The sequence below is a fragment of the Brassica rapa genome, unplaced genomic scaffold (genome assembly GCF_000309985.2).
Source record: "Brassica rapa cultivar Chiifu-401-42 unplaced genomic scaffold, CAAS_Brap_v3.01 Scaffold0011, whole genome shotgun sequence".
Taxonomy (NCBI): Eukaryota; Viridiplantae; Streptophyta; class Magnoliopsida; order Brassicales; family Brassicaceae; genus Brassica; species Brassica rapa.
The window spans coordinates 14680-40115 of record NW_022609957.1 but is presented as its reverse complement, the minus strand read 5'-3'; the positions used below and the strand labels follow the sequence as shown (position 1 = coordinate 40115).

Sequence of the window (25436 nt, the reverse complement as noted above, 5' to 3'; positions counted from 1 at the left end):
TATGATCCATACCAACTCATTTGTGAGCTTCAGCATTGCTCTATACTCAGCCTCGACACTAGAGCATGAAACCACCTTCTGCTTCTTGCTCTTCCAAGTAACCATGTTTCCACCAATGAATGTGCAATAGCCAGTTGTAGATCTTCTGTCTGTTCTGTCTCCAGCCCAATCCGCATCACAATATCCCACTGCTTCAGTGCTTCCATTACAACCCATCCATATACCAAGCCCTTGAGTTCCATTCAGATACATGAGGACTCTCTCTACCATGCGCCAGTGATGCTCTTTTGGAGCTTGCATATGCTGACTCAGTTGGTTCACAGCAAAGCAGATGTCTGGTCTAGTGATGGTTAGATAGATTAGCTTCCCCACAAGCTTCCTGTATAGCTTTGGATCATGAAATGCCTTACTATCCTCTAGCTCCCCCTCACGTGGAGCTTTATACCCATCCTCCATGGGCATCTTGGCTGTCTTTCCTCCATAAGCACCGGCATCCTTCAACAGATTTAAGGCATACTTTCTTTGTGAGATGAACAACCCTTCTTCTGATCTGCACAGCTCAATCCCAAGGAAATACTTCATTTCTCCCAAGTCTTTGATGTCAAACACAGATTTCAGAAACTCCTTGGTTGCCTTGATTCCCACCTTATCGCTGCCTATGATAACTATGTCATCCACATATACAAGAAGTACAATGATGCCTGCGGGAGTAGTAAGGGTGAAGAGAGTGTGATCAAGCTCTGATTTCCTGAAACCTCTTCCATTCATTGTTGTGCTCAGCTTGTGATACCATGCCCTTGGTGACTGCTTTAACCCATAGATGGCCTTCTTCAATCTCAGCACATTTCCTGGTTTCACCATCCCTTCTAGGCCCAGAGGTGGTAGCATGTAAACTTCATCTTCTAACTCTCCTTGGAGAAAGGCATTCTTCACATCCATTTGCCAAAGATCCAACCCAAGGTTAGTAGCCACTGATAGAATTATCCGAATGGTGTGAAGCTTTGCAACTAGAGCAAAGGTATCAATGTAGTCTTCTCCATAGGTCTGAGTAAAACCTCTCGCCACCAGCCTTGTCTTGCGCCTGTCTATCTTCCCATTGGGTAGATACTTAATGGTGAAGATCCACTTGCACGACACAGCTCTCTTCCCTTTAGGTAGTTCACTCTCATACCATGTATCATTCTTGATCATGGCATCTGCTTCATCATTTACTGAGTCCCTCGATTCCTGAATCAACATAGCCTCTTCATAGCTTCTTGGAACATAACTCTCATCCAAGCTCACCATAAATGCGCAGTGTTCTTCAGGGTACTCAGCAAATGAGCACACGGCTTGAAAAGGATGTTCAACAGCTTGAGCATTATAGTATACTCGTGTGTTGATCCAACTTGAAGGATCCTTTCTCACCCGTGTGCTTCTTCTCAATGGAAGAGCTTCTACTTGTGGAGCCGCTTCAGTCTGTTCTTCAGCTTCAGCTTCAGCCTCTTCTTGTCTCTGATCTTCTTCATTCTGACTTTCATTCAGCTCTTCCCTTGCTGATCCTTCTCCACTTTGGACAGGAGAATCATTTCCTCTGTTTCCTAGCTCACCCGCCTCTTCTAAGCCTTGGTTCTCTAGTTCAGATACTGATTCACTTCCCCCCTCATGTGCAAAGTGGGATGGTTCTTCTGCTGCAACTGGAGTAGGTTCTGGACGCCTACTCTGATCCTGAGACACTCCAATGCCGAGTCCGTCTAGAATGTTTCTCAAGCAAGCAGCTCTTTCTGATGGCTGCGATAGATCCTCCAAGTCTTCCCATGTCTGCTCATCATAATACCCTTTGTCTTCCATGAATCTGACCTCCCGTGACACTAAGACTCTTCTAGCTGTAGGATCATAGCATTTATACCCCTTATGTGAAGTGGAGTACCCAATCATCATAGCGTTGGTGCTCTTTGCTTCTAGTTTGTTTCTCTGCTCGCCTGGTACTAGAACATAGCACACGCATCCAAAAGTCCTCAGGTGATCCAAGACTGGTCTGCTCTTGTTAAGCACTTAAAATGGAGACTGATCTGCTAAGATCCTGGTTGGTATCCTGTTGATCAGATAGCACGCAGTCATCACAACATCACTCCAATACCTCTTGGGAACCCCTTTGTGGAACATCATGGACCGGGAAACCTCCATGAGATGTCTGTTCTTCCTTTCTGCAACTCCATTCTGCTGTGGAGTATATGGACAGCTAGTCTGGTGAAGAATCCCATGTTGAGCAAGGTGATCACGAAATGCATGGCCAGTGTACTCCCCACCATTATCAGACCTGAAAATCTTAATCTTGCATGATATTGGTTAGTCACATAGGATTGAAAATTTTTAAATGCATGAAGGACCCTATCTTTAGTTTTAATCAATGTTAACCAGGTGTATTTGGATTTTTCATCAATGAATGTGACATAATACTTGTAATCATCCCTAGATAAGCAAGGAGCCTTGGTGATCACCTCCTGAAAAGCTAGAGCTCTGCCTTCACTTTCACCCGCCTTGACACTTGGACTAGCCCCGGATGAACCAGCACAACTTGCTTCGGCAGAAAGGTGAGCTTTAGCTTCTCTATCCTTGTTGAACTTGCTCGGCCTGAGGTGTGGATGCAGAATCCAGCACTGACTCTTCTTATGCCCCTGCCTCTTGCAATGCTCACAGCTTCCCTCATACTTTTCATACTTCCTTCCATCTCCACGGTACGCTGCCTTGTTTGCTTGCGCCTCTTCTGTTTGATGAGCCGTGGACATCCCCTTCCTTCCTCCAAACAAACCAAGAGATCCTTCCTCCTTCTGAAGTTGCGCGCATATCTCCTCCATGGATGGAAGAGTAGGTGATCTCAAGATATGTTTAATCACATCCTGGTAGCTACATCTGGAGTCATCAACAGCCCAAACACCTGATCTTGCTCCCTCCTCTCAATGAGCGATTCTTCATCAGTAGTGTTGGGTCTAAGACTCTCAAGTTCAGACCACAAAGCTCCAAACTTCCCCATGTGCTTGGTGAGGTCTTCTCCATCTTGCTTCAATGCGCTGATGGTTTGCTTCAGATCAAACACACGGCTTATGTTGGACTTGTTTCCATACCTCTTGTGGAGCATGTCCCAAAGGCGCTTAGGACTCTCAAAGTGCACGTAAGCTTCATGGATGGGGAGTTCCAGAGAGGCATGGAGCACAAACAGCACCATCAAATCTTCTTGGACCAATCTCTTTTCTTCAGCTACCGCCAGAGTCTTCCCGTCGCCTTCTTCTTCATCATCTTTGGCCACTGGCTCCGGACCATCATCTGTAATGTGGTTCCACAGCCCTAGCCTTCCAATGGTAGTCTTCACCAACCGAGACCACATCAAGTAGTTTGAACGTCCTTTCAGTGCGACCGGAACAGTTATCAGTTTGCTAAAGTTTGTCGTCTCCATCTTCTCTTCTTTATCACACCAGCTTCTCGGAACCTTCAAGTGGAGAGGAATAAAGAACAAACTCGCAAGTGCAAAGAAAGGAAATGGATTCTCTCAATACCAAAGCCGCCAACCTGGCTCTGATACCATGAGATTTTAGAGAATAGAGTAGGTATTGAGAGATTAAGAGAGATTTAATAAAAGATTAGTGGAGTTTAAGAGAGATTGTGGAAGAAATGGAGAGATTATGTATGATCCATGATGAACAAGAGAGAGAGTGACATAATCCGCTTAAACTTATTGATGAGAGAGTGTTTACAATATATAGGACTGTGATACAAAGGTTTTAGAGAGACTAAGCATGTGAGGTCAAAGATAAGGTAGCCTTTACTATAAACCGGACCAATTAGCCTCTCCACACGCGTGGTCACTATTCTAAAAGCGAACCTCATCCATCCAGCTGTGCCAGCCTGTAGAGACGCTCCTCCTCTTCCCACCAACGGTCATATGCTTCATTTGGTCGAGATAAAACATGATCTGGTCGAGTAACTTCTTCCCGCGGTAACATTTCTTTACCGCATGATCGATACCGTCCGTACAGCCGTACGGCCATGGTATGGACCTGTATGGACGGGTCTTCCTAAGACCAATCCTTCTCCTCTACTCAACATCTCATCCTCTTCAAACCTGCACAACTCTCCTCATATTACTCAGCTCATCTCAACACATCGGACAGAAACCCGAACAGTCCGTCCATCTGAGATGAGCTGACCCCCAGCTGCCTCAGCTGAGTGAGCTAGTAGTCCAGCTAGTGGAGCTGACCTTGTAGTGGCCGAGCTGGAGTGACCTTAACCTAACTCCGTTGAGCTGGTCGAGCTACCCGTTCCATCCGTCCAGCTACCGTCTTGCTCGGTCTAGCTGATTCTCGACTTGCATAAGGTTAAGTCTAAGTTTCCTTACGTCCTTAACCTTCTTATCTGGCCATGGAACGCTTGCCTTGATGTCCTAAGACTGGCTAGTACGTTTCCTCGAACCATGGCCATCCCAATGATCCTATTCAGGATCCGGGATGTTACACGTTGGTCCTTGGACTCAGCACGCTGACTGTGACACCCCCGATCATAGATAACCGGAAATGACACAGTCGATGTTCCCTGATGGTCGACCCGAGGTTCTCAAAATAAATCCGATCGCCTTAGACCAACAACCAAAGAACACAGACGCTCCTATCTGATATTACTCTAGGCTTTGCAACCCGATAAAGCAATATTCGATAGTTAGTTCGTCTCGGACAAGGACTAATATCATATGAGAACTCATGGTTTATAAACATATTTTATACATTATTTATTTACTTTAAACATCTTACAAAGTGTTATAGTTTTATCCTATGGCCTATTGCCCAACAACGTTTTAAGTAAATATACATCAAAAGGTACGTTGCAAGGACAACAAAATACTACCGCTGGTTGGCCGTTCCTTCCGTCCAAAAAGTAAAGTGTCTCCCGCCTAAGGGTTACTTTCACACACGAATGAGTCATGAGCAACTAATTTACTCAGTGAATCTAGAATCACAACACAATCAATAATAAACCAAACAGTTATCAAATGCATATACATGATCATGCAAGTACTAGTACTATACTTCAATATCGATCATCATTGTGAATTCTTATTTTAAACATCACTTCCACAACACCCGCCCGTGACCATAATCATATAATACAATATATATACTAGACCCGAGAAACCACTAAGGCTAACCGAGAGTTGTGAGTTAGCATCACCATCACTGTCGAATGTCCGGTATGAACAATCCGACACTGCATCGTCATGCAGTACACGGTCTCCAGGGATCTACCCCATCATCGTGTCTTCATGACCTTGTTCTGTTCGCAGGACCAAGTCACGGTAATGCGGGGGCTTTAGGGATAGTGAATATAACAAGACTTCACATGATTTTACTTCCAAAATTAATCCATAATTAATTCTTAATTAATCATAATTAACTCTTAATTAATCACAGATTAATCCTTAATTAATCACAGATTAATCCTTAATTAAACCAAGATTAATCCTTAGTTAAACCAAGATTAATCCTTAATTAAACTAAGATTAATCCTTAATTAAACCAAGATTAAACTTTAATTAAACCAAGATTAATCTTTAATCAAAACCATGATTATTTCATAGTTATGATTAGTACTTGAGGACAAGTACTAAGATTAGGATTAACCTCACTTTAAAATTATTCTTTAAGTGTAAGTGTTTACCATGAGTAAACACAACACCATTCTTAAATATTCAGACACTTTACTAACTTAATCAAGGACTCATTCATGATCTATCTCAACATCTGTCTAGACTCACCTATAGAACAGTCTTGAAACTGGCTTGGACAAGACTTGAGTACCTCTTGAACAAAGCTGAATGGACCTGAGAATGGACAAGGTTCTGATCGGTTACTATGGTTAACTCAACAACTCATCTGACTCACTTGATTGTGGCTTACCAAGAGACTGAATGGATAGGATGGGACTAGCAAAGCTCCACACCTTAGCTGATCAAAACAGGGCAAGGTTAGGTTCAGAACATCAACAATCCGACAGTTCGGTTCAAGCTAAACAACTTAAATCAAATCAGTTCAAGCTCGGTTACTTTCAGACCAGATTAGATCAGTTCAGTTCTATTCAGTTAACAACAGTTCAAGACAATATCAGACTGAGTTTAGTTTCGTTTCTCCAATCAAACCATAACAGCTTAGCAAACTGTTTTAGGAGATGGATTCAAACCGAAACTAAACAAGAACTGAACTGTATCATAACTTAAACAACTGATCCGACCAAGACCTACACTAAACATCAAATGTTCTGATCAGACACTGACTGAGGCAAGGAGACCAAAGCTTACCAAGACGAACTAAAGGACTAGATGGCCTCAGCTGATCCTCTTCTCCAAGGTAAGCTTGTGGCTGGACTGATCAAAGAGAAAGATCAAGGTCTGATCATGATCTGAACTCAACTAGGTCTAGGGTTTTATTTAAAAATATCACCTTCTGATCTTTCTCAAGAACCAAACTGAGCTAGGGTTATAGATTAGATCACCACCAATTTTTTCTTGATTTATTTTCCTGATTTTTCTCACTGATTTTTCTGTTCTTCTTTCTCTCTTTCTCTCTGAAATTCTCTAGGTTTTTCTGTAGGTTTCAGAACGTGGGAAGCAGCTGGAGGAGGGTTAAATACAAGCTGTGGTTGATTCACCTGAGGGTTTAGCTCATAACAAAGCTTGGCTAGGAGCAGACAGCTGGCAACCTGTTTCATCATCAACACCATACTGTCCTTTCCCTCCCATGAAGCAGTTTCCACCCAATCATAAATAATTAAAGGAGGAAGCAAGCACACAGGCAGCTTGTGATTGTCATGTGCCATTTACTGAAGAAGCTAAGTAAGCAGACAGGTGCAAGTCATGTGATTAAATACTGAGCAAACAGGCTGGTGGAAGACATGAGTCTGGTCCAAAATTAATTACGCAGGTGGTCGATCATTTAAATAATTTTTCAACCAAATATTCGTTGTCTTTGTCTCTCGTCTTGTTCTCGGAAAGTCTCGTTCAACTTAATAAAAATTCAACCAAAATATTTAAGACTCGACCAAACTATCAAGTGAAGGTCTTTCGACCACAAGACAGTCCCGTCGAGAAATTAATTTACCGGGTCGATTTTAATTTTTATTAATCATGGTCGAACCAACTAAAAACTGGTCGAGTGGGATTTTTCTTGACCAAAAATTTATTGGCTCGTGAGGGTTATTACACTGACCCTTCCCGTGGACTGTTCGGGTGATTTTTGCCCACGTGGGCGGTCTGTTCAGTGCACACAGGAAGTCCGTGGGTGTCCACCAGCACACACAGGACGGCCGTTGCTGTCCGTGTGTGTCCATGTGTGTCTATCAGCACACACAGGACGTCTGTGGCTGTCCATCAGTACTCATATCAGCACGCTGGCCCTTCCCATGGACTGTTCGGGTGATTTTGGCCCACGTGGGCTGTCTGTTCAGTACACACAGGACATCCGTCTGTGTCCGTCAGCACACACAGGACGTCTGTGTGTGTCCGTCAGCTCACACAAGACGTCCGTGGCTGTCCGTCAGCACACACAGGACGTCCGTGGCTGTCCATCGGTACACATATCAGCACATTGGTCCTTGGACTCAGCACTCTGGCCCATCCCGTGGACTGTTTGGAAGATTTTGGCCCATGTGGGCTGTCTCTTAAGTACACACAGGACGTCTGTGTGTGTCCGTCAGCACACACAAGACGTCTGTGGCTGTCCGTCAACATACACAGGACGTCCGTGGCTGTCCGTGTGTGTCCGTCAGCACACACAGGACGTCCGTGGCTGTCCATCGGTACACATATCAGCACATTGGTCCTTGGACTCAGCACGCTGGCCCTTCCCGCGGAAAATTTGGGAGATTTTGGCTCACGTGGGCTGTCTGTTCAGTACACACAGGACGTCCGTGGGTGTCCGCCAGCACACACAGGACATCCGTGGGTGTCCGCCAGCACACACAGGACGTTTGTGGCTGTCTGTGGCTGTCCGTCAGCACACACAGGATGTCCGTGGCTCTCCGTGTGTGTCCGTGTGTGTCCATCAGCACACACAGGACGTCCGTGGCTGTCCATCAGTACACAAATCAGCACGCTGGTCCTTGAACTCAGCACGCTGGTCCTTGGACTCAGCACGCTGGCCCTTCTCGTGGACTGTTCGGGTGATTTTGGCCCACGTGGGCTGTCTGTTTAGTACACACAGGACGTCCGTGTGTGTCCGTCAGAACACACAGGACGTCCGTGTGTGTCCGTCAGCACACACAAGACGTCCGTGGCTGTCCGTCAACACACAAAAGACATCCGTGGCTGTCCATGTGTGTCCGTCAGCACACATAGGACGTCTGTGGCTGTCCATCGGTACACATATCAGCATGTTGGTCCTTGGACTCAGCACGCTGGCCCTTCCCGTGGACTATTTGTGAGATTTTGGCCCACGTGGGCTGTCTGTTCAGTACACACAGGACGTCCGTGGGTGTCCGCCAGCACACACAGGACATCAGTGGGTGTCCGCCAGCACACACAGGACTTCCGTGTGTGTCCGTCAGCACACACAAGACATTTGTGGCTGTTCGTCAGCGCACACAAGACGTCCGTGGCTGTCTGTGTGTGTCCGTCAGCACACACATGACATCTCTAGATGTCCATCGGTACACATATCAACACGTTGGTCCTTGGACTCAGCACGCTGGCCCTTCCCGTGGACTGTTTGGGAGATTTTGGCCCATGTGGGCTGTCTGTTCAGTACACACAGGACATCCGTGGGTGTCCGCCAGCACACACAGGACGTCCGTGGCTATCCGTGGCTGTCCGTGGCTGTCCGTCAGCACACACAGGATGTCTGTGGCTATTCGTGTGTGTCCATCAGCACACACAGGACGTCCTTGCTTGTCCATCAGTACACATATCAGCACGCTGGTCCTTGGACTCAGCACGCAGGCCCTTAATGTGTACTGTTCGGGAGATTTTCGCCCAAGTGGGCAGTCTGTTCAGTATACACAGGACGTCCGTGGGTGTCCGTCATCACACACAAGACGTCCGTGTGTGTCCGTCAGCACACACAAGACGTCTGTGGCTGTTCGTGTGTGTCCGTCAGCATACACAGGACATCTGTGGCTGTCCATCAGTACACATATCAGCACGTTGGTCCTTGGACTCAGCATGCTGACCCTTCCCGTGGACTATTCGGGTGATTTTGGCCCACGTGGGCTGTCTGTTCAGTACACACAGGACGTCCATGGGTGTCCGTCAGTACACACAGGACGTCCGTGTGTGTCCGTCAGCACACACAGAACGTCAGTGGCTGTCCGTGTGTGTCCGTCAGCATACACAGGACGTTTGTGGCTGTCCATCAGTACACATATCAGCACGTTGGTCCTTTGACTCAGCACGCTGACCCTTCCCATGGACTGTTCGGGTGGTTTTGGCCCACGTGGGCTGTATCTTTAGTACACACAGGACGTCTGTGTGTGTCCGTCAGCACACACAAGACGTTTGTGGCTGTCCGTCAACATACACAGGACGTCCGTGGCTGTCCGTGTGTGTCCGTCAGCACACACAGGACGTCCGTGGCTGTCCATCGGTACACATATCAGCACATTGGTCCTTGGACTCAGCACGCTGGCCCTTCCCGCGGACTATTTGGGAGATTTTGGCTCACGTGGGCTGTCTGTTCAGTACACACAGGACGTCCGTGGGTGTCCGCCAGCACACACAGGACATCCGTGGGTGTCCGCCAGCACACACAGGACGTTTGTGGCTGTCCGTCAGCACACACAGGATGTCCGTGGCTATCCGTGTGTGTCTGTGTGTGTCCATCAGCACACACAGGACATTTGTGGCTGTCCATCAGTACACATATCAGCACGTTGGTCCTTGAACTCAGCACGCTGGTCCTTGGACTCAGCATGCTGGCCCTTCTCGTGGACTGTTCAGGTGATTTTGGCCCACGTGGGCTGTCTGTATTGACTATCGAGGGTTGAACAGGGTTACTGTGAAGAACAAGTACCCGTTGCCCAGAATAGACGAGTTGTTGGATCAACTCAAAGGAGCCAAGTGGTTTTCTAAGATTGATTTGGCCTCAGGGTATCATCAGATCCCTATAGAGCCAAATGATATTAGAAAGACAACATTCCGGACCAGGTACGGCCACTACGAGTTTATGGTTATGCCATTCGGTCTGACCAATGCGCCTGCTGCATTCATGAAAATGATGAACAGCGTGTTCCGATACTTCCTGGATGAACCAGTGATCATCTTCATTGATGATATCCTGATTTACTCCAAGGAAGAGGAATCTCATCGGAAACACCTGAGAGCCGTGCTGGAACGATTACGGGAACACAAGCTCTATGCAAAACTCAGTAAATGCAGTTTTTGGCAGAAGAGCATTGGGTTTCTTGGCCACATTGTGTCCGGTGAGGGCGTCTCGGTGGATCCAGAGAAGATCAGGGCAATCAAGGATTGGCCTCGACCACGCAGTGCCACGGAGGTCAGAAGCTTCCTAGGGCTGGCAGGTTATTATAGAAAGTTTGTGAAAGGATTCGCAAGCTTGGCTCAGCCTATAACACGGTTGACCGGGAAGGACGTTAAGTTCACATGGTCTGAGGAGTGTGGGAAATGTTTTTCCGCGCTTAAGGACATGCTGACTAGCGCACCCATTCTGGTTCTTCCAGAGGCCGACCAACCTTATGTGGTTTATACGGACGCGTCCATAACAGGACTAGGTTGCGTATTAACCCAGCATGGGAAGGTCATCGCTTATGCCTCAAGGCAGTTGAGAAAACATGAGGGAAACTACCCCACCCATGACCTTGAAATGGCCGCGGTAGTGTTCGCCTTAAAGATTTGCCGATCATACTTGTATGGTGCCAAGGTTCAGATACTTACGGACCATAAGAGTCTTAAGTATATATTCACACAGCCTGAGTTAAACTTAAGGGAGAGAAGGTGGATGGAGTTTGTAGCTGATTACGATCTGGATATCACCTATCATCCGGGAAAGGCTAATCTGGTCGCAGATGCCTTGAGCCGAAGAAGGGCCGACGTATCAGCCGAATGAGAAGCGGACGACCTGGACGGTACGGTTCGTGCCCTACGGTTGAACGCATCGACCAAAGAGTCTGAACCACTCGGATTAGAGGCGGTCAATCAGGCCGACCTGCTTACCCGAATTCGGTTGGCTCAAGGTCAGGACGAGAACCTAAACAAGGTTGCTCAGAATGATAGGACGGAGTACCAAACTGCAAAGGATGGTACCATCCTAGTAAACGGTCGGATCAGTGTTCCTAATGATAGAAGTCTAAAGGAAGAGATTATGAGGGAGGCTCATAAGTCCAGATTCTCGGTTCATCCTGGTGCGACCAAGATGTACCAGAACCTTAAGAAGTTCTATCATTGGATCCGTATGAAGGCAGATGTCGCGGAATGGGTGGCCAAGTGTTCCACTTGCCAACTCATCAAAGCAGAACATCAAGTGCCTAGTGGGTTATTGCAAAGCTTGCCTATTCCGAAATGGAAATGGGATCACATCACAATGGACTTTGTGACTGGGTTCCCAACCACGAGGAATAAGAAAGATGCGGTTTGGGTTGTGGTTGATCGCCTAACCAAATCAGCACACTTCCTGGCTATCAAAAAGTCGGATGGGGTAGATCAGATTGTACGTAAGTACATTGATGAGATCGTCCGACTACATGGTGTGCCGGCAAGCATAGTTTCAGATAGGGATTCAAGGTTCACATCTTACTTCTGGAAGGCTTTCCAAAAGGCTTTAGGAACAAGAGTGAACATGAGTACAGCCTATCACCCACAAACGGATGGACAGTCTGAACGTACGATCCAGACATTGGAAGATATGTTGCGAGCATGTGTTCTAGACTGGGGTGATTCTTGGGAGAAACATCTACCTCTGGTAGAATTTGCTTACAACAATATCTTCCATAGTAGTATTGGCATGTCGCCATACGAAGCTCTGTATGGGCATCCATGCAGGACACCCTTATGCTGGACCCAAGTTGGGGAACGCAGCATGATTGGTCCGGAGATTGTCGAAGAGACAACCGAAAAGATCATGTTCTTGAGGGACAAGATGAGACAGGCACAAGACCGCCAAAAGAACTATGCGGATCGAAGAAGGAAAGATCTCGAGTTCCAAGTAGGTGACTTGGTGTATCTCAGAATGATTACCTTCAAAGGACGGGTCCGGATTTCCAGAAAACGGAAGTTAGATCCGAGATACTTGGGGCCGTTCAAGGTCATTGAAAGGGTTGGGATGGTGGCCTACAAGTTGGACTTGCCGGCCAAGATGAACGCATTTCATAATGTGTTCCACGTCTCCCAACTTCGGAAATGTTTGACGGACCAAGACATCGCTCTTCCTGTCATTCCAGACGATCTTGGTAAGAACCTAACCTTGGAAACGAGGCCAGTTCGAATCATAGATAGGATGGAAAAAGCAACAAGGAAGAAGACGGTCCAGATGGTCAAGGTCGTCTGGGACTGTAATGGTCAGGATATAATCACTTGGGAAACTGTAATGGTCGAGGACGAATCCATCCCAAGGGGGGGGAGACTTGTCACGCCCCCAATCCTGAATAGGATTATCGGGACGGCCATGGTTCGAGGAAACGTGCAAGCCAGTCATAGGACATCAAGGCAGGCGTTCCATGGTCGAGAAAGAAGGTTAAGGACATAAGGAAATTTAGACTTAACCTTATACAAGCTAGGAGACAGCTAGGACTAGTAAGACGGTAACTGGACGAAGTGAACGAGTATCTCGGCCAGCTCAATGAAGCTAGGTTCAGTTCACTCCAGCTCAGTCCCTACTAAGTCAGCTCCACTAGCTGGACTACTAGATCACTCAGCTGAGGCAGCTGAGAGTCAGCTCATCTCAGCTAGACGGACTATCCGGGCTTTAGGCCGATGGTCCGGGTCCGGGTCAGTGGCGGGCTGTGAGGGCCGGCCACGAGGCCATGAGCTGTTGGGTCCTTGGGCAAGGCCGTGAGCTAAGTCCAGGTGGCTTGGGGCGTGGGTTGGGCTTGTGACCGACCCCAAACCCAATCAGAAAGGCTGAAGGGATGCAAGTGGCCGAAAGGGGACAACCCTTGGCCGATGGTGCCCATTCGCTAGCAAGTCAAGCCTGTTCGTGGGGCAAGACTTACCCCCTCGTTTTCTATAAATGTGGGGGCTCTCTGGTCGATTTCATTATCCAACTCCAGAGTAAAATACTCAGAGAAAAACGTAGAGAGAAAGAAAGAGAGAAAGAGAGAGTTCCGGCCAAGAGAAAGGCCGATTGTGGTGGTGTTCTGTTCCGGCGACTCTGATCGTTTGAGAACTAACTCCGGTCAAGAATGGGAGATCAAGACAAGGAGAAGAGCATGGAGAACCCAGACGTGGTTCACAATGTATGTGATGGGCCGTGGCTCCATCAGACCGAACGGACGGTCCATGCGACCGCACCGCGGCTCTGCTCGGTTCCTAAGTCCCATCCGGCTCTCCTTATCTGTTTCAATTCGTTTCTCTTCTCTTCTCTCTGGTTAAACACGAAAGGTTGTGTTGGTTGAGTCCAAGGGACACGTCCCTAGGCTTTGGCCGAACATAACCAAACCGCTAGCCTAGACACGGGTCGGTTAGAGGGATGATCCGATCGCACCAAGACTGGGCGGTTAGGACGAACGGTTGGGAATGACCCAAAGGGCACGAGTTGTCAAGAGTCGTGAGTGTCCAAGAGGCACGAATGGCCGAAGGGTACATGTTCCAAACGGTGTCTTTCGGGACAGGTTAGGACCGATCCTTATGGATCAGCCTATGGCTTGTCTAGTTAAGACAAGTTCACGGTTTGTCTAAGCCAAGGTAGAGTCGCAAGGTCTGACCGGTTTCTAAGCCTTCCGGATTAGGCTTGAGGCTTACTCGGCCGATTGGATCCAGGCCTAAGGCCAGATCAGGTCAGGGAGTCCGTTGGGCCATTAAGCCGGACTCCATTGGCCGGTCGCACCTAGATTCTATCCGGTTAGACGGATTGGTCTTTGGGGATGATCCATATCTGTTCGTGTGTTCTGTTTATCTATTCTGGACTATCTATCTGATTCTAAGTCAAGGGGTGGTTGGTTGAATGACTTAGGATATGGTAGGTAGGTTCATACGTTCATGATTATGTTGACTGAGGTTTATCTAAGTTCTAGGAACCAAGCCAAGCATTGTAGAATCAATCCGTTCTATTCTCGGTTATGATTAATGCTTATCTGGTTGTGGTTTCAGGAACTAAGGATGGTTCTGGTCAAGCCAAGGAGATGTGAAGGCTCGGTCAGTGAGAGGCTGTGTAACGTGTGTTTAGATGATGCTAGGGATGAACTAGTGATTGTCTATGAGACTTATAAGAAGTTGTGTATTGAATCTCATGTTTCTAAGTAATACAAAGTTTATACATTGTTATTCCGCTGTGCAATCTATTCCTTTGTTTATAAACCTCATATTCGAATATGACTTAGTAAAGAAAATACTTAGAATGAATCAGACAAGCAAAGAAATTAATAAGTAAGCATTCGTATCCAGTTGGGTCGAGAGACCAGGAACGGGTCTTACACTTGGACTCAGCACGCTGGCCCTTCCCGTGGACAGTTTGGGTGATTTTGGCCCACGTGGGCTGTCTGTTCAGTACACACAGGACGTCCTTGGGTGTCCGTCAGCACACACAGGACGTCCGTGTGTGTCTGTCAGCACACACAAGACGTCTGTGGCTGTCCGTGTGTGTCCGTTAGCACACACAGGACGTCAGTGGCTGTCCATCAGTACACATATCACCACGTTGGTCCTTGGACTCAGCACGTTGACCCTTCCCGTTAGCACACACAGGACGTCACGTGGGCTGTCTGTTCAGTACACACAGGACGTCCGTGTGTGTCCGTCAGCACACTCAGGACGTCCGTGTGTGTCCGTCAGCACACACTAGACGTCCGTGGCTGTTAGTCAGCACACACAGGACGTCTGTGGCTGTCCGTCAGCACACACAAGACGTCTTTCGCTGTCCATCGGTACACATATCAGCACGTTGGTCCTTGGACTCAGCACGCCGGCCCTTCACGTGGACTGTTTGGGAGATTTTGGCCCATGTGGGCTGTCTGTTCAGTACAGACGTCCGTGGGTGTCTGCCAGCACACATAGGACGTCCGTGGCTGTCTGTGGCTGTCCGTCAGCACACACAGGATGTCCGTGGCTATCCGTGTGTGTCCATCAGCACACACAGGACGTCCGTGGCTGTCCATCTGTACACAAATCAGCACGCTGGTCCTTGGACTCAGCACGCAGGCCCTTCCCGTGGACTGTTCGGGTGATTTTGGCCCATGTGGGCTGTCTGTTCAGTACACACAGGACGTCCGTGGGTGTCCGTCAACACACACAGGACGTCCGTGTGTGTCCGTCAGCACACACAAGACGTCTGTGGCTGTCCGTGTGTGTTCGTCAGCATACACAGGATGTCTGTGGCTGTCCATCAGTACACATATCAGCACGTTGGTGATACAGGCCAGGAATCAGATTGCACGGACGGATGGTCTGAGGTTCAAGAACTCGGACTGGACAGAACGGACGGACGGCTATGGGACAGCTAGACGGACGCGATGGAGTGGGAGATGGCCGATCTGGTTCCTGAAACAAAAGGGTGCTATTTTTATGAGTTTTTATGAATCAAAATGATGAACAGAAAGAGAACTATATGATCAATGAAGAACAGAAGCAAATAGGACTTTTTATGGGTTTTTATAATGAATGGAAAAATCTAGAACTATATGGTGCAAGATAAAACAAAATAAGAGAAGGATAGAGGTATGGGGGATGGATCCTTGTTGCTGGATGTGTATCTCTCTCAACAAGAACAGTGGATGGAGGTGGATAGATATGGGATTTGGCTTGCTGGATGTGTATCACTCTCAAGGCAAATCGATGGATGGAATGGAGGTGAAGAATCGCCACAAGCTTGGTGGTTTGAAGCTTGAGAAGATTCGGCTGCTCTCTCTTGTTTCTCACTGAAAAAGACTTAGGGTTTTAGGTTTGTAAAGGCAAAATTATTTCATAAAAGACTTAGGCCAAAATCGCCAGCTTCATGGAGTTATATAGGGTTTACCCCTTATGGGACTCAAAGAAAAAAGGCCTTAAACAAGCTGGCCGAAAATGAGGCTGAAACAATAGCCCAAGGTCTTAACCAAATACATTAAAATAAACCAGACATCTGGTTATCGGTTTGAGAAGGCCTAGACCAAGGCTAATAGCATGCTTGCATGTTGCCTCATTAAAACCTTACCAAGAAAACCCAATGGGACAAAACCTGGTGAGGAAAAAGAGTACAACACATGCTACTCCCCTTGGTGGTTGGCTAGATCTCAGAACCGGGAAGAGTTGGAGTGGATGAAATGGAAACTGAGTCTGGACCAAGCTCGGATGTGGAAATGAGACGTCCGGCTTGGTTGAGTCTGAACTGGATCGGGTCGGCCGCGTCCTGAACCTCCTTTGGGCCAGCTTGATCTTGAATCTTCAACTGGACCATCTTCTCAATCAGCAGCTGGTCCTGGTCAGTCTGTCCATCTTGATCAAGGATTTGTTGGACAGCTTTGGTGAAACCTTCTCGCAAGGCCCTGGTTCCACTCCGGGTAGTCGGACCGCGCCTAACTATGGGAACCTCTACTTGGATGGCCTCATCATTCCCTCCCTCTTGAAGAGGTTCTGGCCTCAGAACACCATCATCTGCAAAGTCATCACTACTATCTGCATGGAAAGGAGACAAATCCGAGACATTGAAAGTATGTGAAATTTTAAATTCAGCTGGGAGGTCAAGGATATAGGCATTGTCGTTGATCTTCTTTAGGATGCGGAATGGTCCTGTCCCACGAGGAGAGAGCTTGGACTTCCGGGCTTCTGGAAACCTCTCGGGCCGCATGTGTAACCACACCAAGTCCCCGGGTTCAAACAGTACCTCCTTCCTCTTCTGGTCATACTTGGCCTTGACCTTAGCCGCCTTGGCTTCTATCCTCTCCTTGACCTTCAGGTGCATGTTCTTAACAAACTCTGCCTTGGCGACTCCATCACGACTGCGGTACATGGAGCTGGGCAGTTCGGTGAAGTCTAAAGGAGTCTCTGGCTGAAACCCATAAAAATCTCAAAAGGTGACAGGTTAGTAGTAGAGTGCCTAGCATGGTTATAAGCAAACTCAACAAAAGGCAAACAAGACAACCATTTTCTTAAGTTCTTACCAACCGTAGCTCTCAACAGTTGAGAGAGTGTACGGTTTACTACCTCAGTCTGGCCGTCGGTCTGGGGATGGCAAGTGGTCGAGAATAGTAGCTTGGTTCCGAACTTCCCCCATAGTGTCCTCCAGAAATGGCTGAGGAACCTGGCATCACGGTCAGACACAATGGTTCGAGGAACACCATGTAGTCGAACCACTTCTTTGAAGAATAGGTCGGCGGTCTGAGTGGCATCATTAGTGGTGTTACAGGCTATGAAATGGGCCATCTTGGAGAACCTGTCTACCACTACAAAAATGGAATCCTTGTGGTTTATCTTGGGTAAGCCCAGCACAAAGTCCATAGAAATGTCTACCCAAGGGTGGTTAGGAATCGGCAATGGCATTTGTAAACCGTAAGGATGTGACCTGGACTTGGTTTTAAGGCAAGTAGTGCACTTGGCGCATATGCTCTCCACATCCCTCTTCATGTTTGGCCAAAAGAAATGTTCAGTTAGGACACTCAAGGTCTTGTCCCAACCAAAGTGTCCCATGAGGCCGCCACCATGGGCCTCCCGAACCAGCAGTTCCCTCATGGCTCCTTTGGGAATGCACAACCTCCTTCCCTTGAACAGGAACCCCTCATGCTGGTAGTATGGCCCGAAAGCCCCCTTCTCAGTGTTCCTGAAAACTTCATTAAAATCAAGATCAGTGGCATAAGATTCTTTAATATGTTCGAAACCCATGATCTTGGCCTCCATGGTCACAATGAGAGTGTGTCTCCGGGACAGTGCATCGGCCACCACATTGTCCTTGCCCTTCTTGTACTTGATCACATAGGGAAAGGTCTCCACGAACTCGAGCCATCTGGCTTGCCTCTTCTTGAGTGTGGTCTGTCCCCTCAAGTGCTTAAGTGTCTCATGATCTGTATGAATAACAAATTCCTTAGACAAAAGGTAATGCTGCCAAGTTTCAAGGGACCTTACTAGACCGTATAGCTCTTTGTCATAGGTTGGGTAGTTGAGGGCAGCTCCACTCAGTTTCTCACTAAAGAATGCCACTGGTCGGCCCCCTTGAGTGAGGACAGCTTCAATGCCTGTACCTGATGCATCACACTCAATCTCAAAAGTTTTATTAAAATCAGGGAGTGTAAGAACGGGTGCATGAGTTAAACTATATTTAAGCTTATTGAAAGACTCCTCTTGGGCAGGGCCCCAAACAAAGGACACATTCTTCTTGATCACTGAGGTCATGGGAGCAGCAATGGTGCTGAAGTCCTTGACAAACCGCCTATAGAAGCTGGCTAGGCCATGGAAACTTCGGACTTGCCCAATAGTGGTCGGTGTGGGCCAGTCTTGGATGGCCTTGATCTTCTCCTCATCGACCTTCAAACCCTGTGAGCTCACAACAAAGCCTAAAAATATTAACTGGTCAGTGCAAAATACACACTTCTTGAGATTGGCAAAGAGTCCTTCCTGCCTGAGCGCCTTCAAAACCTGTTCTACATGACTAAGGTGATCGGATAAGCACTGACTATAGATCAATATGTCATCAAAATAGACAACCACAAATTTACCAATGTATGGCCTTAGAACCTCGTTCATAAGCCTCATGAAGGTGCTAGGGGCGTTGGTAAGACCAAAAGGCATCACCAGCCACTCATACAAGCCTTGCTTGGTCTTGAAAGCAGTCTTCCACTCGTCTCCCTCCTTCATCCGAACTTGATGATAGCCACTCCTAAGATCAATCTTGGAAAACACTGTGGAACCACTCAGTTCATCTAACATATCATCAAGTCTAGGAATGGGGTACCGATATTTTATGGTGATGTTGTTGATGGCTCGGCAATAAACACACATACGCAATGTTCCATCCTTCTTAGGCACCAATAGGACGGGAACTGCACATGGGCTGAGACTCTCTCGAATGTACCCCTTGTCCATGAGGTCTTGGACCTGTCTCTCCAGCTCCTTAGCCTCCTCCGGATTGACTCGGTATGCGGCTCGGTTTGGAAGTGGGGCGCCTGGCACAAAGTCTATCTGATGTTCGATGCCTCGGAGGGGTGGTAAGCCGGCTGGGATCTCTTCAGGGAACACGTCCTTGTACTGGTCCATTAGTACTTGCATCTCAGCTGGACAATCTGGTGCCTCAAAGCCTGCAAAACAACCTTCCTTGAAAACCATTAGTAGCACCTGTGTGTCTTGCTGCAATGATTTAATCAATTTACTAGAAGAGATGTAAAGGTTAGTTTTACTAAACAATCCAGACTGATCCATGGCCCTCTGCATCTCGTACACCTCTTGTGAACTGAGAGGAGCCAGGCTGTGCTTCTTGTTGTTGTGAGTAAAGCTGTAGATGTTAGTCCTCCCATGGTGAATGGTCTCCTTGTCAAACTGCCAAGGCCTCCCTAACAGTAGATGGCCGGCTTGCATAGGAACCACATCACACTTCACCTGGTCCTGGTACTTACCAATACAAAAGGAAACAACAACTTGCTCCGATATTTTAAGCTCCGTCTCATCATTGAGCCACTTGAGCTTGTATGGCCTGGGGTGTGGCAACTTTGCTAGTCCTAACTTTTCAACAAGGTACCTTCTGGCCACGTTAGTGCAAGAGCCACCATCAATAATTAGACTACATACCTTGCCCTCCACACTACATCTAGTATGGAAGATGTTCTCTCGTTAGACGGTTTCTGGATCAAAGAGAGCACTGAGAGCTCGTCTGACCACCAGCAGCTCACCAGTTTCAGCATAGTCCACTATCTCGTCACCTGAGTCAGCCATCTCTACATCGGCCTCGTCTTGGGACTCATACTCGCCGTCTGCCTTAAGGATCATGACACGCTTGTTCGGACAGTCCCTGGCGTAGTGCCCCTTCCCCTGACATTTGAAACAATTAATATCACGAGTTCTTTGAGCTTGGTTTGTCCCTTACCTGGTTCGGATGAACCTGGTTTGGACTGGTCGGATTGGCTCTTCTTGAACCGGTTTTCCACTTCAATGGATTTGTTCTTCTCAGCCCCTTTGGATCCGGATGAAGCCCATGGCGTCTTGCTCCTGGCACTTGAGGCGTTCTTCCTTTTAATGTGTTGCTCGGCCTGGATGGCATAGTGGAGGAGATCATTGAAGTTGACGTAGGTCTGCCTCTCCACCTTGCGAGCGATGCGGTCTTGAAGGCCTTCCAAGAATTGAGCCATCATAACCTCTTCGGTCTCGCGCGTCCTGAGCTTGTTCTTGAGAGCCTCAAACTCCTCAAAGTACTCCTCTACGGACCTAGTACCCTGAGACAACTTGCGAAAACGTTTTAGTAAGTCCCGCTGATAGTATGAGGGAATATACCTTGCACGGAGCTTAGCTCGCATCTCATCCCAAGTCTCAATCCTATAGACTCTGCCAACCTCGGCAACTTCCCTGTCCCACCAGGTTAGGGCATTGTCCGTCAGTTGGGCTGCGGCTAAGGCAATTTTCTTGGCCTCGGTATAGCGGTAGTACTCAAAGATGTACTCCATGCGCCTCTCCCATTCAATGTAGGCGTCCAGGTCAACCTTTCCAGCAAAGGTTGGAGGAGTAAGTTTGAGATCCTTGCCTCCTTGCCAAGCTACTTCATCGTCTCGGAATCTCCTTCGGACCGGGCTCCCATCGCCTTGGACCCGATAATCCCGTCGGTTCCCATGTCCGGCCCGTTCGCGCCGTGGCTCTTCCGGTTCGGTATGGTCAGTGTCCGAGTTGTCCTCACTGGATTGGGACTGTTGTTCCTCCGGAATGGGTTGGTTTCTCCTCCTTGGCCGTGGAACATTAGCTCGATCCCTTCCTGCTATCTGAGCCAGCTGCTCAGTCACAGTAGCCAGTGCGGCTTGGAGTTCAGCATGGTTAGCCATCAGCTGAGCATTAATCTCGGCTTGTGTTGGTTCTCCATTAAGGTCTCCCATGGTTTTTCCTGCGACAAGAGAGGAAAGAAAAGGTGATTTGCAAAGAATCAAAGAAGAAGAAAAGGATATTTAACTAAGGTATGCAATGAATGTAAATCTTCTTTTTTTTTTATTGTTCAAAATCGAAAATTTAAAAATAGGAAAGTACAATATTTTTTTTTTTTTAAATATGGAGAAAAAAAAAACTTGAAGTGCAAGCCAAGAAAATTAAATGCAATTAAATGGAAATCCGATCAAAAAGGAAAGTAAAAATATATGGATGCCAAAAACAAGTTACTTGAATGAAAGATGCACAAAAATGGATCAAAAGATATGCAAGAAAAAAAAAAAAAAACAAGTCACAGCAACGTGGCACTCCAGACGTCATTCAAAAAAATCCTAACAACCACGTAGGAGTCACCACAACAGAAATCAATTCAGATCTATCACGCCAACCAAAAAGGCAAGCATCGATCGACGGAACAACCGAGACATCGATCGACAGGGTAACACCAACGTCGATCGATAGAGATGACCCGACGTCGATCGATAGAGATGACCCGACGTCGATCGACAGACAGTATGAATTTTGGAACCGCGCTTTTGACATGTACGGAGCCAGAAAGTTCACTTGGGAACAAGGGGACGAGTATGGAGTCTACAGAGATGAGTGTGGACATGCACGAGGCATAGCTGGTGAGATGATACCTGTCACAACGGACAACATCAGGAAATTACTGGAAAGAGCATCTCTTTTTGAAGAGAGCCACATCTGCCTTCCAGAACATGCCACTTCCTTCACACTCACAAGACTGGCACCAGAACACTACACCAAAGATGAAATCGATGAGATGGTGTTTGGTATTTGTGGAGCTCAGGAGAAACTGGGAGAGGAGCTCAAAACATTGGTAGAGGATACACATCATCCTTTGGATAGAGGCTACAATGAGTTTTTCAGAAGTATGGCAGAAATGAGGACAGAAATTGAGAGTTTACGTCAGCAACTTGAGAAGGAAGCTACGACCTCAGCATCGATCGACGCACCACATGCAACATCGATCGACGTCAGTCTTCCTACAGCTCAGATCCCTGCAAAACCGCAATGTTCAACACAACACATGGATGAATGGGAAATCTCATACATCGACACAAGGATAAACGACGTTTACTGCCCTCTAAACAACACTAAAATCGAGCTACTACAGCAAGATCTGGACACCATTCGCAAGAAGGACCAACAACCAGCCACATCGATCGACATGTGTACCTTCATATCGCTCGACGCTAAAGTCTCAGCCATGAATGAGAGGCTGAGGACTTACGAGGACATGCATGACCGCTTTATATCACCAGTCACGATAGATTTAAACAAATTGTCTAGTCAATTACTTCATGCCCAAAATGATATTGAGAACATTACTAATCAAAGTTTTTTGCAGGCAAAATCAGCATCGATGGACAGTCTACGAGGGCCTTGGATCGATGGCAAGAAACCTTTGGAGTTACTTCCTTACATAGCAGCAGAAGTTGACAAGATCACATCCAAGATCTACACTGCTCTAGACACCATGGAGGAACAACTTGACAAACACTGCGATGACATCTACTTTCCATTAGACAACAAAATCAGTGGACTAGACAGCCACGCAGAATGGCTACAGAAAGATGTCAAAGCCATTCAGAGGCAACTCGCAGCTCAACACCAGATATCAGCATCGATCGACAGAACACGAGCGAAATCGATCGATTTCAGACAACTCGCAGCTCAACACATAATCGCATCGATCGACGCCGAGTCTACACCAATCAGCGAGCAACTGATACACAAGACGATAGAGTCAATGCAAAAGGAACTGAAAGATCTTTCAGCATACGCCTATGACAACATAGGCTGGCACCAGGTCAGTATTGACAACGTTCAAGAAAGGCTACAGAACATCTCCAATGTACTTGAGAAGATGGATGACAAATGGACAAGAAATGATGAAGCCACAAGAAGTTTCATTGCATCTTGGTCCAGAATGTGCAGAGATGACGTGGATGCTTGTTTTCCAACAAGCAGCTGTTTCTCCACCCAATAGCCAATCACTACCGCAGTCAAGCTAAATGACTATAACCAAGCGCTGAATGGGAGGCAACCCACTATTAGGTATTTTATTTAGGTTTTATTAGCTAGCATTTATTTACTTTCGTTTTATTTCTTTCAGATTTAGGAGACCCAAGTAGGAGGACCTGAATATCGACTGACGACGAGATGTCGAAATAGCTCGACATAGACAACCACACGACTATCGATGTAACACTTACACATCAATCGATATCTAATCCGGTCAGATGTATCTTTCTTACATGTTACATTTCCTACATAATGAACTATTCATCATAACTCCGGCTGAGTTACACTGGGACAGTGTAATTTAAGTATGGGGGGAGATTTACTGATATAATTTATTCTATTCTTATATAAAAAGGAATTTTAATAAATTATGCTTAGCTATTGAAAATAAGGACTATAACCTTATATTGATTTAAACATGAATATCTAACCAATCTTTAGCACCATTTTAGATTTACTTATTGCAGATAGCACTAAAGATGCTAAAGAGGATCAACCTATCAACTACACACTTGCCTTGAACCGTATGAAGTAACCAAAGCTGATTTCCAACACTAAACCTGACATAACCGCTTGTCTTGGGGCTTGGTATACATGGGATCGGATTCTTCATACAGGTCTGGAAGGTAACGCCTGGTTTAGATTATTTATCATATTTTCTCTCTCTAAATTTTGACCCTAGATTAGTTAGTGAGTATATGAACAAAAAAAGATCTATTGTTTAATTAGGATGAGTCTGAACAGGACTTGGTGGCTAAAACCATTAAGGCTTGATTCATAAAGACTCAAATAAAAGAGTTCGAAACGGGACATGGAGGCGGTAATCTTCAAGGCTCGCTTTCGCAAAGAACTCTTGGATATAGGTCAAAAAGAAGTGAACAGAACTTGGTGGCAACCACCATTAAGTTTTGATTCATGGAAGCCTGTCCAATCTTGGTCAGTGATCCTGCAATGGAAGCAGACTTTGACTCAAGAGCGGAATTTAGAGAGAGAGAAACTAGGAACTAACTTTTACCTACAGCTCCAAATACCTGTCTGAAATCCTTGCATCCTGTGATCGATACTCCCAAGGTTAAGCATTCACTTTATATTTATGCTAAGAAATGAAATCAGTAGAGGGGATGTCAGACGTGAATTGATGAGTTGTGGTATGTTAGAAATGGTTGCTAAGCTAGGATATTGCATAGTGTACTTTTGTGATTAGGACTTTTTAAATGTGGTTGCAAAATTTGTGGGAACCGAAATTCGCACTGTCGATTTCCGTTTAAATAAGGAAACTAAGAAAACCCTAGTTTCCCAGAGGACCCGGATATCTGTTAATTACCACACGTCAAGCAATCAGAACACGAGAATAACAACGATAAAAATAAGAAATCGAAAAGAGAGCAAAATAGATCTTATTCCGAATCTGCGTATGAGCGTTACAACAAGGTATAAGCCTGGGCTCGAGAGCTGTCGGCGAGATTCCTAGTTCTAGCAACCCTAAGACGGCTAAACCTAATTGAGTCGCAGCTCGAAATAACAAAAACGGAAAGTTGCCTAAATCGCTCTAAGTGCTAAGTTTGCTCTGAAAAAGTTCTCTTCTTGCTCCTCGCCTAGGACTCCTTATATACTAGCTCCAAGGTCGGTTTACGCTTTTACTCTTCTGCCCTTAAGCCGTCATAGCATAAAAATGGAGATATTCCATTTTTCCCGATCTTCACAATTATCTTCAAAACTTCCGTATTTATCCGCGGAAACTTGACATTTATCCTTCCTCGCGGGCCAAGCGCGAACCATGCTGTGGTTCACGGGCTTTTGGTTAGGAAAAATCGTAGGATGGGCCTCGAGTCGTGTTTTAGGTCCCTTTGGGCCGTCTTCCGACTTGACACGTTTACTACGAGTTTTCCGCGGTTTCTAATCCGCGACGTTTGATCGATGAATTTAGAATGGCGGGAAACATAGACTGAGCTTGCTACGGTCTTCGGGAGATAGCATTCGAAGGTTTGACGAGAATGCAAGGACTGGTGTCGTATCGATGTTCGGAAAGGTTCAATCGCTACACAGCGACCGAACTTTGGCTCGAGCCCGGTCGCTATGTAGCGACCGAGCGAAACGAGTGCTCGGTCGCTACGTAGCGACCGAGCTTCGGCTTGAGCTCGGTCGCTACGTAGCGACCGAGCGGGACGATCGCTCGGTC

At 46.8% G+C, this 25436-nt stretch overlaps 1 long non-coding RNA gene across 1 annotated transcript; it reads left to right on the top strand.

The window, feature by feature from the left end:
• Positions 1–3481: 3481 nt before the first annotated feature.
• Positions 3482–24255, top strand: LOC117129533. The gene is made up of 3 exons (XR_004453174.1): positions 3482–3689; positions 10738–10743; positions 24244–24255. It is a non-coding gene; the product is annotated as an uncharacterized LOC117129533 (long non-coding RNA).
• The last annotated feature ends 1181 nt before the right edge of the window (positions 24256–25436 follow it).